Here is a 23,270-nt window from a genome sequence, read left to right on the forward strand (position 1 = left end):
TCTTTTATTTTTTTCTTTCAGTATCAAGTCAAATGCCACTTCCTCAGAGAGGACTTCTCTATGTACCCTATCTAAAGATGTCCCCTTGTTCTATCATTTTCAACTTATTTTCTGTCCTAGTAGCGTATTTTTCTAGAACATAACAAAAATTACTTATTGCTAAACCATTTATTTTTTCTCTCCTTATCTCCATATTCCCCATGCTCTTCTGTAATAGAAGAGGAGCTTCATGAGAGCAGGTGGCTTGTTCACTGCTTCATCATTAGCACCTGGAAAAGTATCTTGTGCACAGTAGGGTGTCAATAACTTTCTTGAATAAATGCGTGAGATATTCAGTTCTATATCAATAAATCTCAGCTGAAATTACTTCACCAAAAGAATTCTGATTCTGATTGATACAGACCTAAAATGTAGCTTTGCTCAAAGACTATATCTGACTCAGTTTCTTTATTTGTTCATGGCTTACACAGTAAAATTCAGGTAATGAAAGAATATAACCTCTTTTTCCAATGAGAAACTTGTGGGAACTTCTACAGAAAAAACAAACTCTCTTGTAATCAAGGCCTCTCACCAGGTTACACCAGCCATTTGTCATGCCGTTAATTCTCTGCTCAATTTCATTTGGAGGAAAGGAGTTTTACAACAAGAGCTCATTGCAGAAATTAAAACTCAAACTGGTTGCCCCCTGTTCATTTGCCACACGACATAGGTTTCTGGTGACATTCAGCTAATGAATTTTCTTCATGATTAACTACCCGTTATACATGGCCATTATAATGGAAACATATTCAGCCTGTGCTGCACCCCTTACAAGCAAGGTGGTTGCGTAAAGCCTCATTAATATAAGTGAGCTGGGGCAGCCTTCTTTTATGAAGTCAGAGTAAAATGGAGCTTGAAAAATATTGCTCGGAATCAAACAAATTGCTGAAACAAAAAACATGCTCTGCTGAACTGTAACACCATTTTTTTTTTTTTTTTTAGGGTAGAAGGAAAAGTTACACAAAATTAGACAGTGAATGCAATATAGGCATTCTTTATTTTTTATTCTTCCAGATGCACTGGAGGGATGGCAAAGGAAAAGAAGTTAAAACAACTGTCCAATTATTATTATTTTAAAATTGACACCCACTTGAATTTGTTTAACTTGTCAGAAGCCTCTGTAGAGTTTACGCTGTGGAAAGCCTTTCACCATTGCTTAATCTGTAGTGACATCTGGTGGCCTGAATTACTCAAGTAGTTGGAATAAACACTTCATTATACATGTCTTTAAAGACTCCTTAGTGGATACATGTCCTTCTTTGGCCACCATTAAAGATGCATTAATTTTTTCTTGGATTCTAATTTTGTGTGCATGTGACATGGGAGAGAATGAAGGTATAGCAAAACTAATATATGAAGACTATAGTAATGACTTACTTTGGTATTAAAATAAAAATAACTTTAAGATTCTTTTCCGTTTTCTTTTTTTTTTTTTTTGAGACGGAGTCTCGCTGTCGCCAGGCTGGAGTGCAGTGGCACGATCTCGGCTCACCGCAAGCTCCGCCTACCGGGTTCATGCCATTCTCCTGCCTCAGCCTCCCGAGTAGCTGGGACTACAGGCGCCCGCCACCTCGCCCGGCTAATTTTTTGTATTTTTAGTAGAGATGGGGTTTCACCGTGTTAGCCAGGATGGTCTTGATTTCCTGACCTCGTGATCCGCCCACCTCGGCCTCCCAAAGGGCTGGGATTACAGGCGTGAGCCACCGCGCCAGGCCCTCTTTTCCGTTTTCAAAATGATTTTGTTTTACACATTATACTGAACTAAATTATTAAATACACTAAATCAGTAAAATATTTAATACCTATTAATCATCAAGGCTGGGTGTTGAGTTGAACATGCTTGAGTTCAGATGTTGGCACTGCCCTTTTTTTAGTTCTATAAAACGTGACACATTACTTCTGAGCCTCTGACTCCCCACCTGCAATTAGGTTTAATAATATTTATCTCAAAGGACTGTAGTGAGGATAAAACTAAATAATAGATTTGTGGATGCAAAGTCTTTGGCAATGATAGTTACATGCTAAGTGGCAATTAGTGTTATTATTATTAGTAGTAGTAGTAGCAGTAGTTGTAGTATTGATGCACATCTAAAGAAAAATGCCTCAAATTATAGGGTATGGGCACTCTCAACTGCCTTTGTGATTTTGTAGGGCTTGTGAGCAGGGCCTTAGAGGATTTTATCTGAGAAACTTTGCACCTCACAGCAATCTTTTCTTAGGAGATGGAAAGAATGGAAGAAAGGTGGTAGAGGAACAAGAGTGGTGGCCAGAAATTCTACCTGAGAAGTAGAGTATAATAATAGGGAGGTGCAAGAAGCAGGTGAATTACCATTTGACACACACACATATATTTGTGTATGTACTCATCTTTAACTAACCATGACAGCTTTAGGAGACATCGCTCTAGAAAAAGGATTTGTCAAAGAAGAATGTATGCTGCTCTTGCAAAGCTGAAGGCGTCAGATTACTGAAAACCATGGAAGAAGACCTCAGAGGTAAGAGATTCCCAAACTAGAGTTAGGTGATAAAGGAGCAAGTTACACTTTCAGGTTTCAAACATTAGATTGGGAACTTGGGCCAAGAAATCTCTACCTGCATCCTGACGTGTGTGTGTGTGTGTATGTGTGTCTGCACGTGTGAGCATGTATGTGCATATATATATATATGTTTCAATAATCATTTTGTGTATATATATGCAAAAGTACTACATTACAAATTATTCAGATTTAGATGTTTCCTTTGAGATTGTCTGTTTTTCTTTTTTTTGTATTCTGTGATAAAAACATTGTTTAAAGATATATATAATTGGACTATTTAGAAAAACATAGTAACAATATGAAAGAGTTAGATCTACTGTACATGCTTTAAAGGTATAAGAATATAAGAACCACAATAAACTGTGATAAATATATTTATGCTTGACTCTATATTCTTCTTTCCACACTTCATTTTGGGATTTGTCCTGGTGTGTTCAAAGGTATATTATAAAAGCAAAAATGGAAAAAAGCCTGGCCACCCACGAAGATAAACCAGGGGAGAGAGAAAACATAATATACTAATTTAAAAATCAACTAATTACTGTGGTTTTTAGTTGAGAGGGCACAACAAAAACACATGTCTAAACCCCAACTTTTACCAATGGAAATAGTGTCTCTAGGGTATAAAGCTAGGGTGAGCCTACTTTGAAGAAGTTCCTCAGTAATTTTAATGAGCATCTGTGTTTGAGAATGTAGAAGTAAAGGCCAGAAGAATTGAGTCTAGTGGGAATTATTTTCCTACCAGTTTATTTGGTACTTTTCAAATACATTATGGATTTTTTATTTTTACATATTTTATCCTCGATGTTCCCTCAGTAGCCATTCTATTTTCCTCTCACCAGGGCTTTAAAACATCCTTTTCTGTAAAGGCTTCCTACATTCTTTAATCAGAGTGAATCCTCACCTTTCTTTGTGGCTCTTGTCTTTTGATATCATTACAGCAATCATTCTACTCTGCCTCACAATTCTTATAAGTGTATCATTTGACTGTATGCTCATATCAGGTATATCCCACCAGACCTCTGGCACAGGGCTTTGAGCACACAAAGTGCTCAATTAATGCTTTTTTTTAAAGAATGTTTTCTATTTTCAAATTTATATTTAATGAAGTATAGCATATAAAGTATAACATAACTTACATATAACATATACTGTCTAAATGTTGGACTCTAGATTTAGAATGACAGGAGGCTTATACCAGTTTGGCCATTTATTAAACACCTCAGTGCCTCAGTTTTCTTATGTGGAAAATAAAGACTATAATATCTCTAACTCAAAGGGCTGTTAGAAATACTAAATGTTAACATATTTAAGATGCTTAGATGGGCACTTGGCATGTAGAAAGCATTCGGTCAATGTTGGCTGTGTCGATTGGATCACCAATCTGCAGAGACATTGCTCTGCTATCTGTCATGATCAAAACAATTGGAGAGTACTTACCGTGTCTCTTCTTTTTCTCAGTTTATATTACATTATAATAAAGTAAAATCTCAAATTGATAAGATCTCTTCTTAAGGAATATAACTGCTTGCTAGAGATACATTAACCTTAAGAAACTCAGGTGGCATTATTCTACTTAATATTTACTAAACACCTAATGTGGAATATATAGCATACAAAAGACATGGAGAGAGCATGAATTTGGAAGAGGCCCACCTAATGTTTTCCTCCGGCTGCATTGGCATTTTAATTAAGCATTTCAACAGGCAGTCCAGGGCTGATATTCTGAAACCACACAGCTTCTGTGAATAATAGCAGTCTCTCACATGTCCCATCTAAAGTAATTTGAGAGGAGGCTAAATGTAGTAAGAAAGGCTGAGTTGCATGGAAATGTACCTGAGTATGAGATCAAGATCTAAAGTTGACTTTATGACTTTGAACAAGTTATTTAACCACCCTGAGGCGCTAGTTATTTCACCTTTAAAACTGAGATTATAATATTCACATGGCAGGGATAGCGCATAGTGGATAGTAAAAGCCATTGTTATTATTTTTCAGTCAATTAATATGTTTTTGAAATACTATGCTTATAATTCCAGTGTTCTGGGAACTCATCTTAGGTTACCAGAATTAATTTAATGTTTGCATGGGGAATTAAAGTTGCTCAGAACCACAAAATCTCATATTGGTCATAGAAATGGTTGGCAGCTATACAAAAACCAACTTCAAAGCCCTTTGCATTAATAGCATAGAGTCTGGTTATGGGGTGAGGCTGACATATCTCCCATCCATAATAAATGACCTGCAGGGCAAAGAAGAATAATCATCCTTTCAGTCACTGGCTTTGTAAGGTGCCTCACCTTTCTGCTTGAGAGATTTCTTTGCCAATATATATTTAGAGGAGTGAGAACTGTAAAGAAGATGAAAGCACATCAAACATTTATCTCAAGAGTTTCATTTTCTAAGGAATAGCAGGTGTGTCATACGATTTCTCACAGGGGCAAACACTCCTCTAAAGCCTCTCTGGTACTCATGGAGATGGATGGCATGGAGTATGTAGCATGGGATGAATAGCTGAAGATAAATATTCTATTTAGAGAAATTGGGGTCAGGTAGTCCATTTCTCACTGACTAAAAGTCTCAGAAACAGTTAAATTATTGTGAACAAGACAAAAGAGAAAAATCCTGTAGCAGGCAGTATTAAAAATGACGTAAACTCAAGCTACAATATCTTTAAATCATGCTATTAAAAGTCAAGCAACAACTGCCTCCATCTGAGAGTTGTATCTTCTCTCTCCTGGATGCCTCCACCCCACCACTGATACATGCACATCCATACATTCATAAAATGGAAAACACTTAAGCACGCTGCTGCTGCTGTCACTATTTTTTAATATTTATTTTTGCCATTAAATCTGCTCAGTACCCACATATATAAAAAGAATAATATATTTAAAATGCCTCCAGTACAAAGTGTTCTTAATTATTTTGTAACAAAGCACCCTTCCATATGTATAGAGCAATGGTTTTCAAATGTATTTTATCTGTGCATTTCCTTCAAATAATAATTTTAATAGGCAATGTTTTCTGTACACTTATCTACTAACTAAATGTCATTATAATTGCTTTCCAGGAACTAAATTATCTCACCCTCAGATTTTTATGAGATTAGACTATCAGCTGCTTTTAAAAAATTATAGATGAAGAAACTGAGGCTGTGAGAGATGAATCCTAGAGTTAAATAGCTAGTAAGCACTGAAGCTAAGACTTGAACCCAGACCCCAAACAGTATATTTCTAGAAACTTTACTCCTAACACTACCTGGCCTATAAAAGGTAAAAGCAGAGAGGTGCTGATCAATTTATTTATTCAACAAATGAGTATTTAGTTCCTACTATGAATTATGCTGGTGTTAATTATTAGAAGTAGAGCAATGTGTACAACCTTATTCTTACGAGGCCTGCATCACAGTAAAAAAACAGACAATGAAACTAGCAAGAAACGGTCAAAGGAAGACAAATGCATAGTAATTGTGATAATCAACTCTGAATTCTTATTTCAGACATGTTTTTTCTATATCCCAGTGATTCCTAATACAATATATATATAGTTCTATGATTCACCAAGTTTAGTCCCCAAATGTTAGAATCATTTATAACTCAAATGCAATAAAAAATTTTGTCAGCTCTATAATTATTGAAATTATAACTTCAATACAAATTGAAAATTTGTATTTTCAATCTGATGCTTTCTCAGTGCCTCTATAACACAATTCTAAAACAGGCCACAGCCACCTCTCACCTAGATCATTCTCTAATCTCCCACTGCCCTTCCTGCCTTCCCTCTTTCCCTCTTCTAACATTTCTTTCTGTATTTAATGGGACACCGAGTTCTGCATAGTCTACCTTCTGAATCACAGTCAATATGCATTTTCCTTGTTTTTGACCTAATTCAGGTCCACATCTTTGACTCTGTCAGAGCTAAGTCAAGGACTGTGGATCACTGAGAAGCTTAAGTGTTACTGTATTAGATTGGTAAGAAAGTAATTGCGGTTTTTGCCATTAAATGAGTGGCAAAGCTGCAATTACTTTTGCACCAACCTATTATAAATTTTCCAGTAACACATGTGCAGGTAAAAAACTGAAGTTTTCATACATACAACTACCACCAAGTGGGAATACGGAAAAAACATATTTAAATGGTCTTCTAACTTGAAAAGTTAGGAACCACTGACTTAGACCTCTTGACTAATGGCCCTCAGTTCTTGTTTGACCATTTTTACATCCATTGCATATTTTCTCACTCACAACACTGTTCTCTTTCAAGTGCAGAGACCTGATAAAGTCACTGCTGTGCTAAAACACTGACATCTTTCTATTTTTTAAGGTAATACATCATAACTCCTTAGCCTGTTGCAGTAAGTGCTTTGGGATCTCTTTTATTTTTTTTACACCAGACTCTCATTCTTGCACCCCTCCTAAGTTCATTACTATACCTGTAAATTTGCTGCTCATTAAATATAAAATTAAATCTTCATAAGGTTTTAGTTCATGATGTGGCTCTAATATTTTTCTAATTTTTAAAATCTTTTTGACAAAATATTTCAAGACCCAGCTCAACTACTATAATACTTTATAATATAAAGACTTCCTCATGCCTTCTACTCAGATTAATTATTCTATCAGATATGCTTCTATAGTACTTAGTAAGTGCTAACAAAATTAGATATAAAATAGTTTCCTCCTGATAGAAAAATCTAAGAGAAGGAACTTTGAAAATTGAAAGTATCTCTGGACTCTAGCATATATTCTCGTGCTTAATTGGAATGTAAATATTTGGTATATAAATAATACTTATATTTCTGTCATTCAAATCAGACTGATAAAGTATGAAAACTGTGTACTATAAACTATGTATCATCCTCTTTTCAATTCTTGCTTACAAAGTTTGAAAGCAAGTATATTAATATTTATTAATATTAATGCCTTAACAACTCTTGATTCATATTCATTCTTAATTAGGGTAAACAGCCCCCTATTTGTTCATCTGGCTTTAGGCTTACCTTTCCCCTTTCAGTCTCTACTTTATAGCCAAGGGCTATTCCAAAATCAAAAGTCTAATTATGTTCCTCCCTTGCTTAAATCTCTGTAATGACTGTGCGTGTCCATGATAAAGTTCAAATTCTTTGCCATGGCTTGCCAGATCTTTCCATTCTAGCCCCTACAAATCTCTTCAGTCCTATCTCTCTGCATTCTCAACTCTATCTAACTAAAACCCCTAAAATGTCATTTTGCACTCTACGCCTATCATCACTTGTTTTAGTTTCCTTTTTAGCATAGACCTTTTTGAATGTTGCTTATTCTATGCCTCTTTTGTAAATATCCCCTATCATCTCCCTTCAGTTCTTTGGTGTCCTTTCAGGTTAGGGATTGGCTTAAGTGTCAACTAGCCCTATATGCCTTTCTTGACCAACTCTACACTCTTTCCTCCTGCAACACAAGGTTGCTATCTTTCTTCTGGCTGCCATCACTGGTTTTGCCCCTATCATAGCACTCTCCCGGGTTTACTTTTATTTCCTATTTACCTGTGTGCATATTTCACCAAACTTCAGAATCTTTAAGTTCTTAAGTAGTCCGATTTATCATAGTGTCTCCAGAACATGGCATAGCAGGTATTAAGTAAATAGTTGTTGAATGAATGAATGTAAATTATTGTTCAGTAGATTCACCCAGAATATTAAGATCAATGTGAAATCTTAGAAAATATAAATCTCAAGCTGGTTCCATATATTCTAAGAGAGAAAGAGTCTTAAGTCAAAGATGATTTTGAGGATTTGGCTGGAAGAAAGGGGTTTTACTCAGAGAAAAAGGAATATTCATGGCGAATCAGACCTTAGGAAACCAAATCTTGCTTAATAAGTCCTAATCACTTTAGAGTGAAAACCTGATACCCTCCAGACAAGCCAAGTAAGAATGTGTTGGCTTTCCTTATTACAAAGGAAAGAAGACAGATTTGCAAAGGCAGAAACAAAGATTACATGCGACCTGAATTGAGCATATGAACTTGAACAAGTCATTCCCCCTCTTTTGTCTTGTTTCAGCCATAAAATAAGGCAGAGAGTTGAATTTTTCTCCAGGGTTTCTGATGACTGAATTTTGTTTAATGAGTAAGAAAACAGTTGTCATCTGCTATTATCTACTATTCAAAATCCCCTTCAAGGTTTGTCATTTTCCCTTCTGAGGCATTCTCCCAAAATTTTGGTTTATAAAATGAAAAAAGTAATCATATCACTGATTATTTATAAATTCTAACAATGCACCTACATCTCTTTGATGCTCCAGCTTAGGCATGGACCTACATCTGATCAATCAGATAATTTGTCTTCTCCCCATCAGATTCGTCCATGATTCAGGCCAGGCCAATGAGCATCAGCTTAGGACTTCGGGCAGGTTGATTAGAAAACAGAAGTTTTCTTCTCACTAGTCATGCCAGGCTGGTAGAATATAAGCTTCAAAGAGTAGGTTTGTGCAAATGGTAAGTGCCAATCTGTAAAGAAAGATGGTACAAAGCAGAGCAGTGCAGGAAGAGAGGAGGAGAATAAGGTCTACTCCTGATACTACTGCTTGAGTCCCTGGGTTTAGTCAAGTACTGGTGCTATATTGTGGTTGTGCAGTTTTCAGTTATTGTGAGTTAGCTTACTCTCATCTTAATAGCCCTATTATATTAAATTTAGGTTTTTAGGTGAATCTCTTAACATCTGTGTGAGGTTACTATGTAACAATGAAAAAAAATGCCACTTCTTTCAAGGTTGTTAAAATAATGTATGAGAAATTGAATAGCATAATATGTTGATGTAAACCAAGCTTTCTAAAATGCTACCTTCTTTCCTTTCTTGTCTGAATATACATAATGCTGGTGGTTCTATTACCCTTCCCATCGTAAATCAAATTACTGTCTACATTATCAAATAAGTAAATTTCCCGGACAAAATATGTGGTTAAAGTGTAGGGTGAAAAGTTTATTTATATGAATAAAGAAAGGTTTCACAAACTGGAGATGTGTTGGGTTCTACAGTCCTCTGATCCTGACGGTCTGTTGCTGACTGCTCTTTATATTTACTATCATATTTAATCTTAACAATAATCCTATGGAGGTCTTCTATTATGGCGGTTTTTACATGATAAAACTACATTAGTTTCCTTACCTTTTCCAGCTTTTAGATCCTGCTGGCATTCCTTGGTCTCATGGTTCTACATCAACCTGACTTCTGCTTCTGTCATTTCTCTGACGCTGAGCCTCTTGCCTACCACTTATAAGGAATGTTGTGATTCCATTGGGCCCACCCAGATAATCCAGGATAATCATCCCGTCTTAAGACCCTTAATTCAATCACATCTGCAATGTCCCTTTTGGCATGTAAGGCAACATATTCAGAGGTTCCAGGGATTAGTATGTGGACATCTTGGATAGGAGGCATTACTGACATACTATATAAGTCAATCCTTACAGAAATTAAAGGGCATGTTCAAAGCTACAAAGATGGTTACTATGAAGGCTGGGTTTCAATTTCATTGAGGACGGTTTGATTCCAAATTGCACATTCTTATCTACCATCTCTGTGATATGGAGACACTGCTTTATGGCATACTCCCTAATGCTATAAAAATATAGAAAACTTAATGTGGATTTACTCTATTGTCAGTTTCAGAAATAGTTTGTTTGGTCCTGCCTGAAGCCTTTTTCTCAGTCATAAGCTGCAGAAAAGTGAATCTGTTGCGTGGAAAAGTGCATCTGTGTGCTTCCTCCAGGCGGTTACAAGACACTTGTGTCCTTATGATTTACATTGTATACAAATCTTGGCATCCGGTTAGTTTCCTGTTGGCCAAATAACTTTGCTATATACATCATTCTTATCTTAAATGTTTATGAATATCAGTCAGTCAACAAGCATTTATTGAGTGCCTAAAAAAGCACTTCATATAAATCAATGTGTTATAAGTCAATAAGATAATCACTCAAATGTCATCAATGAAAGTATCATTCCTCAGATGAAAATTTTCAGAAATGTACAGATTGTGAAAGTCCAAAAGACAGAGTTACTCCATGGCCAAATTATCCTTAAGGATCTGCAACGTTAAAAGAGCCTTCGATGACTCTGTCCCTATCTATCTATCTATCGATCTATCTATCCATCCATCCATCCATCCATCCATAAATCAATCATCTATCTACTTACCTACCTACCTATCCATCCCCCAATACACACACACACACACACACACACACACACACGTGTGCATGTATAAAATATTTTCAGTGAATCAGGACTTTAGTTTTTTTTTAATTTTTATAAAGAACACCCAGCAGAGTGATATGACCACAGTCAGTAAATAATTCAAACAATATTTGCCAAAATAGCACCTATTATAAGTTGGACTCCAAAGTACAAAAATGCTCTCTAACACTGAAGACTTCACAGTCTTGAACAGAGATCAAAATGCTGAATTACATTATTGAAGGTATTATACTCTTATTTAACGGCTCTTTTACACAGTATCCAATATGACTAGAATGTTCTCTCCAACCTCTTTTTCTAGTTAACTCATATCAATGGTTCATGTGTCACCTTCTTCGAAGCACTCTATTTTTAATACGAAGTAGATGTCCTATTTACATGATTCCAGCGCACTCAATACTTGCCTCTATAGTGACACAAATGACCAAATTATCTTGCTATCGATTTGTGTTTTCTACTCTACCGGGACCTCCGTGAAGTCAAAACTATGTCTTACCTACTGTTTCCCAGTCCCCAACCTGGAGGTCAGCTCATATTAAAGAGAAAGTGCTATGAGAGCTAGAAGATAAAAGGTCTAATACTGAGTAAAGGCATTTGAAAAATGAGTTTTCTGCCGTGATGCAACTTTCAATGCTAGTAGTACTCAGAACTATATTCCTGCTTCCCCTAGTTGTAAAAGCTCCTCTCTGTTACTGAGATTAGTTCAGAATTTGGAAATCAATGTTTTCTTTAAATGGAAGCATATAGATTGTATGTGTAATTCTTCATGGGTAGTAGTGAAAAGAAAAGTTAAGCTTTTGAAATCAGCAAGACTCTACTGTATGTGGAAAATATCACTGGCAGCTGCATGGCAGCCCTCACTCCTTATGGATTTGGATTTGGAGAGCCAAGGGAATCCACATAGGTAAGCTCCCTCTATTCCAGTTCTGGGTGTCTAAATGCACTTCTAATAAGATATTCTCTACCCCTGATTAAAGAAATTAAGACTTTACTATAACTGCCTTGTAGAGTGTGTGTATGTATGTGTGCGTGTGTGCACGCGCACACGCATGCAGGTGTGTGTCTGGTGAGGGGGAGAGAAGAGGCACTGTTTGGTCTCTATCTGCCAAATTTGGAATGATGCAGAAAGTCAGGGGAAGTTTTACAAAGGAAATAACATTTGAACAAGAAATTCTTTAGAAGGCTAGAATTTTGCTCAGTGCAGGACTAGCTATAACAGGCTTTGAGGTGAAAGGAAAATGTATAAAACCACAGCGAGCTTGGGAAAAAGGAGACAAAAAATGTCTAGAGCATAAAATGAAATTGGAGCTGGTAGGTGAATTTTGGAAGGTAGGTTTGGAGAGGTACGTTGGCTCTTGACATTGAATGGCCTTGAATGCCAGTTTAAAAAGTAAATATCAGCAGGAAATGGCATAAAATCAGTTTTAATGGAATAATTAATAAATTAATGAGTAGTATAATGTAGGGGTGAATGTTGTTTTGTGGGTTCTTCATGCCCCTTTAGGTCTAGCTACTTCATCTTTGTCAGAATACAGTCATTGCAATTTTCTATGCCAAAATATTCATGAGAAACTTCGCAATAATGTAAAATTATTCAGGAATCAGTTAAAGAGCTACCTCATTCATGACACGAGGCCAAATTCTCACTTGTTTAATCTTCACTTGTCATCTATTTCAAATTTCAGAAACATCATAATTTAATTGGAGTTAATCTTGTTTATATCTGTCTCTCCTACTAGAATAAAAACTCCTTGATCATGAAAGACACGTCTAATTTCACACAACTCCCACAACAATGGTAATAATAATAACTGTGGCCAATAATAATAACTGTAGCCAAAAGTATATAATGTTTACTGTGTGATAGGAACCTCTCCAAGCAGAATACAAGGATTCAGTCTTTCCATACTTTGAGATGATGAAAATGTGTCATAGAGAGATACAAGTTTGTATACCTTGTATGTACCAGAATTTTCAATTAGAAATTCTGGATCTGGTGTCTTTGCTCTTAAACATATGCAATACTGCTCCTTTACCGAAACTAAGTATGGTGCTTTGTATAATTTAATTCTACTACTACTATTTTCTTTTTACCCAGAGTCTTACTTCAAAAATATACTCCATTAATTTATTAAATCAACAAATATTTATTAAGGTACTTTCTTTTTACTTAGAGTTCTGCACTAAATCAGGGTGTTAGCCAAAATGTCACTTATAAGTACACTTTACTCATTTATAGCAGTTATCAATCTCCAAATGATGTTTTCATAGTTTTTAATGACTAATGTAAACTTGAAGCAGTGTTGATTATTTTAGTGCATTGATTCATCCTTTTAGACTTGTTACTGACAAGCAGCATTATGAAGAAAAAGAATTTTAGTAAGAGTTGAGTGGTTGGGAAATTTTAACAAATGACTTTAGACAAATGATTTCCTTGTTTATCAGGGTAGATATATCAGAATCCAAACCAGCAAGAAATTCTTACATTACAGGAGGGAATACTTTTAGGCCCAGCAGCAAGCCTTTGACGCAACAAATGTTGACATTTGAATTCATCATGTTATAACAGTTTGGAAAATAGCTGCTTACCTATAAAAGTTAAATTTACTCTTTTATCCATTCACATGAATTACTTGAGTCATGTCAATCTGTTTCTCATGTTTCCAGTGCAGTACCACAAATAAGCTATTATTTTTTTCTCCTGACTTAACATTTAGATTTGAATGTTTTATATAGATTTCTTAATATGGCATTAAACGAAATGCAGAAATACTGGTAACTAAAAACAGTTGTCCTTCTGAGATACAGGAGGTGAAGGATTCAAAACGTGAGGCTGCTACTTTGGACCCATCAAATGTTCAACATTCAATAGCTTTTTAATCTCACCAGTGTAGCTAGTTAATGACTAGTTCTTCCTGGACTAGCTTTCTAAAGGTCCATTATAACATTTTTTTGTGGTCTTCTGTACTATGGTTCTCTCTAATATGACAGCCAATCAAATAGTGTCCAGTTAAGGCAACAAACAGATACATTAAATATTTTCAAAAAAAATGCTAACATGTTTTACACATTTAAAAAATAACATTAATATTAAAATCTACTAAATAAATATATAATCGCATGTCCTAACTTTCCATTTTTCAGATCGCATATTCACATAAAAGCACTAGTTTGTATAGTGAGCTGATCTCTCACTTTGTAACTCCTGCATTTTCTACTAATTGCTTTCATTTATTTCTTTTTTCCCTTTTATTTATCCTAATGTTTCTCGGTTTGCATAGGACATTTTAAAAGTTCACAATGCTTTTACTTCAGCCTGTTCTCAACTGATACCTAGAATGTAGATTATAATTGCTCAACATTATCATATTTGCCAGTGGTGATATCAGGTAGCATTGTCTCAATAACAAACTGAATGCTTAAAGGAGATGCTATGGGAGAACAAATGTACTTTTTCATAAAATGGTAACAAGCAGATAAGGTAATATATAATGAGTGTTACGTATTTTATTTCAAATCATCAGATAATATTGTCTCTGCTATTTCAAATGTAAATGATAAAATGATAAAATGACAAATAATAAAAAATATATAGCTAAGATGTCTGCCTAAATTAAAAATACATTTAGACATTAATGGAAATTACATTTTCTGAATCATAATTTTAAAAAGTATATATATAATTTTATTTCCAATGACATTCCCAAGATATTATGTGATATTCAGTTAAGTATTTTATTATTCGATGAACAAGTGCTAACACCAACAATACCTCTTGAACAACCTACCAGATGTTATTCATCACTTAAGTAAAGAATACATTCAGGACATAGGCGTGGGCAAGGACTTCATGTCTAAAACACCAAAAGCAATGGCAACAAAAGCCAAAATTGACAAATGGGATCTAATTAAACTAAAGAGCTTCTGCACAGCAAAAGAAACTACCATCAGAGTGAACAGCCAATCTACAGAATGGGAGAAAATTTTTGCAACCTACTCATCTGACAAAGGGCTAATATCCAGAATCTACAATGAACGCAAACAAATTTACAAGAAAAAAAACAAACAACCCCATCAAAAAGTGGGTGAAGAACATGAACAGACACTTCTCAAAAGAAGACATTTATGCAGCCAAAAAACACATGAAGAAATGCTCATCATCACTGGCCATCAGAGAAATGCAAATAAAAAACACAATGAGATACCATCTCACACCAGTTAGAATGGCCATCATTAAAAAGTCAGGAAACAACAGGTGCTGGAGAGGATGTGGAGAAATAGGAACACTTTTACACTGTTGGTGGGACTGTAAACTAGTTCAACCATTGTGGAAGTCAGTGTGGCGATTCCTCAGGGATCTAGAACTAGAAATAGCATTTGACCCAGCCATCCCATTACTGGGTATATACCCAAAGGACTATAAATCATGCTGCTATAAAGACACATGCACACCTATGTTTGTTGCGGCACTATTCACAATAGTAAAGACTTGGAACCAACCCAAATGTCCAACAACAATAGACTGGATTAAGAAAATGTGGCACATATACACCATGGAATACTATGCAGCCATAAAAAATGATGAGTTCATGTCCTTTGTAGGGACATGGATGAAACTGAAAAACATCATTCTCAGTAAACTATCGCAAGGACAAAAAACCAAACACCGCATATTCTCACTCATAGGTGGGAATTGAACAATGAGAACTCATGGACACAGGAAGGGGAACATCACACTCTGGGGACTGTTGTGGGTTGGGGGGAGGGGGGAGGGATAGCATTAGGAGATATACCTAATGCTAAATGACGAGTTAATGGGTGCAGCAAACCAACACGGCACATGGATACATAATGTAACAAACCTGCACATTGTGCACATGTACCCTAAAACCTAAAGTATAATAATAACAATAATAAAAAAGTAAAGAATACTATCCTTTCTGTTGTACTGGTACTCAGCTAAGTTATACAGATCCATAGGAGCTTGCAGAGAATATATGAATTATTACATCAGAAAATAATCTAGATTTCCCTAGGTTTATGCTAAAACCCATAACTTTGCAATTATGGTTATTGCAACTTGAATGATATGTGAATAAAGAAAAGAAAATACCGTCTGCCATTAAAATTGTTAAACTCTCAAAAAACGTGTATTTTAAAATTAACTCCCAAATAAAACTCACAGATTCTAGTAACCTTGACAATTATTAATAATTGAATTTAAAATGTGTCAAAAAACATAATTGATATATGACTCATTTTTAAATATGCATGTTGCAAACTTGGCAAACCTAATGCTTTGGTGCATAAAGGAAACAAAAATGTCATCCATTCAAATTCTAGAACAAAAATAAATCATTTATTTCTATCTTTCTATGGAATAAGGTAGAAACCACATATAAGAAGAATGAATTTCAGAGATATGTTCCATCATTTTCATGAAGTACTAAGAAGTTTAAAGAATATAAACTCTAAGCAAGTTACATTGATTATGGAACTTACTGGTTGATAGTTCCCGTTAGGTTAGTTTCCCTATCTTTCCTCTTTCCTTTTACTTATATGAACCTTTGTTTTCCTTTCAGATTTAATTCGTGAGTAACACAAACATTGACTATAATCCAAATAATTTAATTAGTTTTTCCACTTTGCAAATTGAACTGTTTAAACTTATTGTTCAGTGAGCACAAATAAAAATAAAATATTTATCTCAGTGTTTTATCTATAGGAAAACAACAGAATATTCCAATTCCCGTAGGTTATAGTTCTTGGTTTCCAGCTTTAAGAACCCGAGTATCGGGCTGGGCATGGTGGTTCACGCCTGTAATCCCGGCACTTTGGGAGGCTGAGGCGGGCGGATCACGAGGTCAGCATATAGCGACCATCCCGGCTCACACGGTGAAACCCCGTCTTTAGTAAAAAATTTAAAAAAAATTAACTGGGCGTGGTGGCGGATGCCTGTAGTCCCAGCTACTTGGGAAACTGAGGCAGGAGAATGGGGTGAACCCGGGAGGCAGAGCTTGCAGTGAGCCGACATAGCGCCACTGCACTCCAGCCTGGGTGACAGAGCGAGACTCCGTCTCAAAACAAACAAACAAACAAAACAAAACAAAATAAAACAAAAACCAAACAAACAAAAAGAACCAGAGTGTCAGAATAAACACAGAATCTCTACTTTCAAAAATTACATAATTATTAAGAAATGCGGTGTCACTTACCAGTCAGTTTACATCTTAGCATCCATCTCCAAGCAAAATGGACACTGAAAAAATAAAAATATAAAAACTGAGTATTTCATAATAAACTTAGACATCATATTATATTTTCATAGCCACATTAACTCAGCTATGATTTAAATATATGGTATTCAGACAAAATGCATTTCAATCACACTAAGCAATTTGATTATTTGGAATGAACAAGATTCTCCACAGATAGGCAAATCTGTACAAACACATCTTCAAAATATATGACAAAGGAGTAAACTGTTTGAAGGCATCAACTAGGGTTAAAGTGCATTAAAGATAAAAAAAAATAGTTCCAATTAGAGTCTTTACCTACTTAATTGTCTAAGCAGATGTGATAAAAATCTATTGTAGCCTTATGTCATGACAGGAGGATTGACACACTTCTGTAAAGGGGCAGAAAGCAAATGTATTAGACGTTACAGGCATGCAGTCTCTTTCCCAAGTACTGAATTATGGTTGTATGTAAATAAATGGGTGTGTCTGTGTTCCAATTAAACATTCCTGACAAAAATTGAAAGCTCACTAGGATTTGGCTTCAGGCCGGTTTGCTGACTCCCAGCAAAACACATTGGGAGTTCCAACTCAAAAATATCAGTCTTAATACTTGGTGGACAATAAAATATACAGAACCACAGGAACTGAATTATTAGAGCCCTTAGCTTCAGAATAATCTATGTGATTTAAAATATCCTATAAAAACCTGTGGAGTTCTCAGCTCAGAATGATGACATATAAGACTAAGAGTAATTATTTATAGATATTAAAAACATAAAGTACATATGAGATATATACCTAAAGGAAAAGATGAGACCTTCTACAGTTAAGAGAGTTACACTGTGGTTATGGAGGAGATTATTTACAATAACTTAAAGTGACATATGTTTATGTATATTCTATTTTTATTATGTATAGATTTGATGTTTGTAAACTTCAGATTGACTAAAATTTATTTGTAACCCCCAAATCGATACTTGTGGCACTTTTGAGGTCATTTGTGGGTACATGCAGAATGGCAAAAATTCTGAATTACCCAACAATCTATCTTCCCTGGAGCTGAACAAGGCAATGGTCTACCTTCTTGTTTCAGCTCTCATACTGGACACAAGCGTCCTTTTCATGGTCTATTTAGTGTCACACTTTTCTCATTTTTTGCGTTTTTGTTGATGATTTTACTGTTAAAAGTGGATCCCAAGTGTAGTGCCGAAATGCTTTATCACACTCTGAGCACAAGGAGTCTATGTGTGCCTTAGGGAGAAAATGTGTGTGGTAGGTAAGCTTTGTTCAGGCACCAGGTATAGTGCTGGTTACTGTAAATGCAATGTCTATGAATCAACAACATATACTAATTAAGGTATCCTTACACATAAAACAAAATTATGTATGTCAGTTGACAACAACGTTGTGATCTCTGTCTGGAAGGAACCTATTCCTATATTTCCCACAGGAGCAATGGTTCAGTATGTGCTAATTCATGGTGACTTCATAGAACATAACTAGTGCAAATAGACTTGACTGTGGATATGCGTATGTGTGTATGTAAATATATAAATGTGTGTATATCATATATCTCCCTTAGAATAGTATATTAACTACATTCTCTAATAGTCCCCATCACCAATAGATTATTTGAAAAAGCCACTGCTTTTTCTAATGAAAGCCTTCCATAGATAATGGATCTATAAGATGATGATGGACAGTGTTCTTAACTGTATTATTCATTCACAGTCACTAGAAAGTGCTGGGTATTTCAGGTATTTTTAAATGATATCTCTTCTATTGTAACATTTAAATGAATTGGAATGGTACCATGAAATTCAGTGGGAAAAAAGCTGAATGAATAACTTATTTATAAAGTTATTTATTCCAAACTTATTTATAAAGCTACCTTTTGTAAAGAACAGTTATAAATCATCAAAATGTCTCTTTAAAATGAGGATTATGGAAAGATTTAATGAGAAACGTGAGGAGCAACTGTTTATACCTAAAATTCCACTTCCTCACTAAATACCTCTTCATTTTTTGAACTCACAATACCTAAACCTCATTACTGTAGACTCCATTGTAATGATCGTTTTACCTTTCCTTGGCTTTGATCTCTTCTTAACCCCTACTCTGGTGTCTGACACATAAGCAGTTCTCAGTGCTCTTAGTGAACTACGATTATGGAATAGTTAAGTGTCACCACATCACAATGGAGCTTCACGGGCATTTTATGTAGATGTATATAGGTATACATAATTCATAATATTTAAAATGCAACATTTATCTCAGTATAAACTACCTCACACCAATTAGTGTAACCCATACTCCCTGGGGATTTCTTTTTAAAATTTCCAATCTTCACCTCAGCCTAAGCCAGGCCCAGAATCATAGACAAAATGTGGACTTTGGTTAAATAGCAATTCTGGCTCTGATACTTACTAACTGCATAACATCCAAAAAGTTACAAAACTTTTCTAATTTTCAGTTTCTTTAAGTATTAAGTGTGCGTAGAGTAACACCCCTCTTGAGATAGTTATGAGGAGTTTACCAGATCTTATACGTTAAAATGCCTGACATGTAGGACCCACTTTGCACATGTAAGTTTTCTTTCTTCCAAGGTTGTACTTATGTGCATATCTTGAAATAATTCAACAATAAATTTGCGTCTTATGTTGTTTTTAATTTTCAGAAGTGTAGGAATCTGGATGCAGCTGGAAGGCTGCGAGTTATCAAAAAAAAGCCTCTGCTATAGGCAATAATTTTAATGTTAATTAACTCCATCTGGAAGGAAAAGCAGGTGTTGAAATTGATCACTTAAGTACAGAAAGCAAGGCTGTTTACTAAACTCTCCTTAAATTAATTTGGCTGAACTTGTGGTTAAATTGCTTTCAAGTCACTTTTCTGTAAATGTCTTATACCAAATGCTGAAATTGGAAAAAAGACATAGACCAAGCAGATTTTAATGAAATGTAACAAATTGGGCTGAAAGGTCACCTAAAAATAAAAATTACATTTTAAAAATGAAAAAATGCAATAGTCAGTTTTACTTCAACAGCAGATGGAATTTGAACAAAAAAATCTGGGGAATTTCCGCATGTGGGCCACAAATCATTTCACCAGATTAATGTGGTTTGTCCAAGAAAAGTTTTGGGCTCTTGGCCAAACCTATTGAGTCAAATTTGCCCCCTAGAAATCAGCATTTTAACTACCACCCAGGTGATTTTTATTCTTACTGTAACTTAATCCTTGTTCTAAGGACAGAGAAACACCATATCACACTAATAGTGACACAGGGCCCTGGGTCTATGACAAATAAGAATAGTAGTATTCTGAGAAGGTAAAATATAGCAGAGAAACTTAGAAAATATTACTAAGAATAGGCATGCCCAAGTTAAAACTATACATATATATAGATATAGATATAGATATAGATATATATAGATACCATTTAATAAAATATTGACATAGTGGTAGCATTTATTTAATTGTTTTGCCTTCTGCCATTCCCTAACTCCTCAATAGAAAGCCCAGGTCCCTTAAACTTTTTTTCAAATCTCTCCGTAATCTGATTTGATTGTCCATTCCATGTCCAGAGCATGGTTTGAAAGCAGGAACCTCAGCATCATCCAGACTACCAGAATCAGAAACTCTGCGGGTGGAGCAAAGTGATCTGTGGTGTAGCAATGCCTCCAGGTGATTGTGAGGCACCCTAAAGCTTGAGAACCATTGTGCATTCATCATGGTTCAACATAGTTTAGTCAACTGCTGTGAACAAGGCATGAGGATGAGACTATAATGTAGGAAACATCATAATTGGGTTTCTTGTTTCCCTGTCAAATAGAAAAAGAGATTGCCAGAGCCTGCTAGTGTCTCCAACCATGAAATAAGCAACACTTATTGAATATTTACATGTCAGTGCTCTTCTGAGTGTTTTACACTTATTGCCCAATTAATCCTTACACAACATAATATGGGTTTAAATATTATTACCATTTCACATAATGAAACTGAGGTACAGAGAAATTAAGTGACAACCCCAAAGCCACACAACTGCTAAGGAATAGAACCAAGAATTGAACTGGGACAGTCTAACTCTAGAGCAAATGATTTTTATCATTCTTAAACTCTTAGGAAATGTCATCAACTCTCAAACACCACCTGAAGAATTCTTACCCTTAATTAAGAGAGACAGTGATCAATTTTAGGAAACGAGTAGAATTGATTAACTCAGAATATTTCCAAGATTATGTCGATGATTTTTCCAACATTTCTCCTTTTTTTGACCACTTTAAAGTGTGACTATCTTTAGGCTTCTATTCAAACATCACTTTACTAGAAAAGCCTTTGGTTGTATGAATATGAAGCAAAACATAGAGCATCAGAGCCTAGGTTTTCTTATCTATAGACAGAATATAACAGTAATATTATTTAACCATATGGAAATCATATGAAATAAAGCAATATATGGGAAAGTACATTTTTAAGTTTTAGAACATTAATTATACGCTTGAAATGTGGTGTCACAGAATTTTTTATATACAGGATTGTAAAGACCTGTTGATTAGACAGTGTCTACTTTAAATGATCTTTTATACCATAATTAGCACTACTTTTATAAACTATTTTCATAAAGTGCTTTTGTGTTAGCAATTCATTTATCAAACCCCAACTATCACCTTCCACTCCATAGTAAAATAATATTTTTCAAACTTTCTTGACAAAATTAGCCTGAGGTGATTTTTAGAAAGCTGTTTTCTGTACTGTCTTTCTATAAATTCTAATTATTTGGGACGAGGGTGGGACCTAAATATAGTATCTATATATTTTAAGAAAGATACCAAGTGATTATTATGATGAACTGAGTGTGGAAAATACTACAGTAAACTCAAATTGTTTTAGATATTTAAAAATAAAATTACAAAAAAATCCTTACACACTTAATAGTAGCATAAAGATTTTTTTTGGATGTAAGTATGCTCATTTGTTTATATACAAATGAGGATAGGCATAAGAATGTTCTCTTCTAAGAAACACGGCATATTATTGTATTAAAATTGCCTACAGTATTCAGTACAGTAACATGTTTTATAGTTTGTAGCCTAGGAACAATAGGCTATACAATATAGCCTAGGTATATTGTAGGCTATACCATCTAGGTTTGTGTAAGAATACTCTATGATGATTGCAAAAGGACAAAAATGCCTAAGGATTCTTTTCTCAGAACCCAACCCCATTGTTAAGTGATGCATAACTGTGTTTATCAAAATACTTATAGTTAAATAAATGCCAGGTTATCAGTTCTTTACCTCAATATATTTGTCAGTAAAGGTAGAGGAGTGATCATTTCCTAAAAGGAAAATATATTTGAAGAAGGTATTAATTTGGATAGACTAGGTTATGATACAGTAATAAATTTGACCCTAAATTTCAATGGCTTAATACAGCAAGTATTTCTTGCTCAATCACAGTACATGTCTATTGAGGTGCAGAAGGGATTGGGAAAACTAGAATGAAGAAGCTACTCCATGTGGTTACTAAGGGAACCAGACTGAGTTTCTACCGCCTTCCAGTTACAGCACTTAGAATTTGCCGACCCTTTGATTATCAAGGTAGGGGAAGGGAGAAACTGAGAAACAGCACTTGAGTGTCTCACTGCCTCAAGCTGGAAATGACACATTTCAGTCCATAGTTCATTGGCCAAAACAGTCAAATGGCCCAGTCAAAATGAAAGGGGGCTTGGAAGTATGGAGTGACATATGGAATATTACACAAACCTTACTATCTTTGCCTCTGTCTACTTTAAGCCCAATGAGTTTCCTAAATAATCACCTATCTTTAATCAATTTAGAGCTACCAAGTAGTCTGGGAAAAAGATAGGCTTTAATTGAACTGGTCTCTCTCTCACCCCAATAATTTGAAATTTACTTAAGACTGTTAGTGGATAATTCATTAAATTACAAGGAGTATACATTAAATAGCTAAGCTGTGTGATACATGCTTTGATTGCAAAAAGTGAACAAGTTTTAGTGAGGCAGAGCTTCATGAAAGAAATTGGATAAATTAGGACCGTACAATTTAGAAAAAATCTGAAAATATGCTAGTAGAGAAACTTTGAAGGAACTATCAGAAGAAAATATGTCATGTTTGTGTTATTAAGATAATCATAGAAATGAGTACATGATTTATAAAAATACACTATGCCTCATCATTATAGGAAAGAAAAAAATCATA

The sequence above is a fragment of the Hylobates moloch genome, unplaced genomic scaffold (genome assembly GCF_009828535.3).
Source record: "Hylobates moloch isolate HMO894 unplaced genomic scaffold, HMol_V3 SCAFFOLD_11, whole genome shotgun sequence".
Taxonomy (NCBI): Eukaryota; Metazoa; Chordata; class Mammalia; order Primates; family Hylobatidae; genus Hylobates; species Hylobates moloch.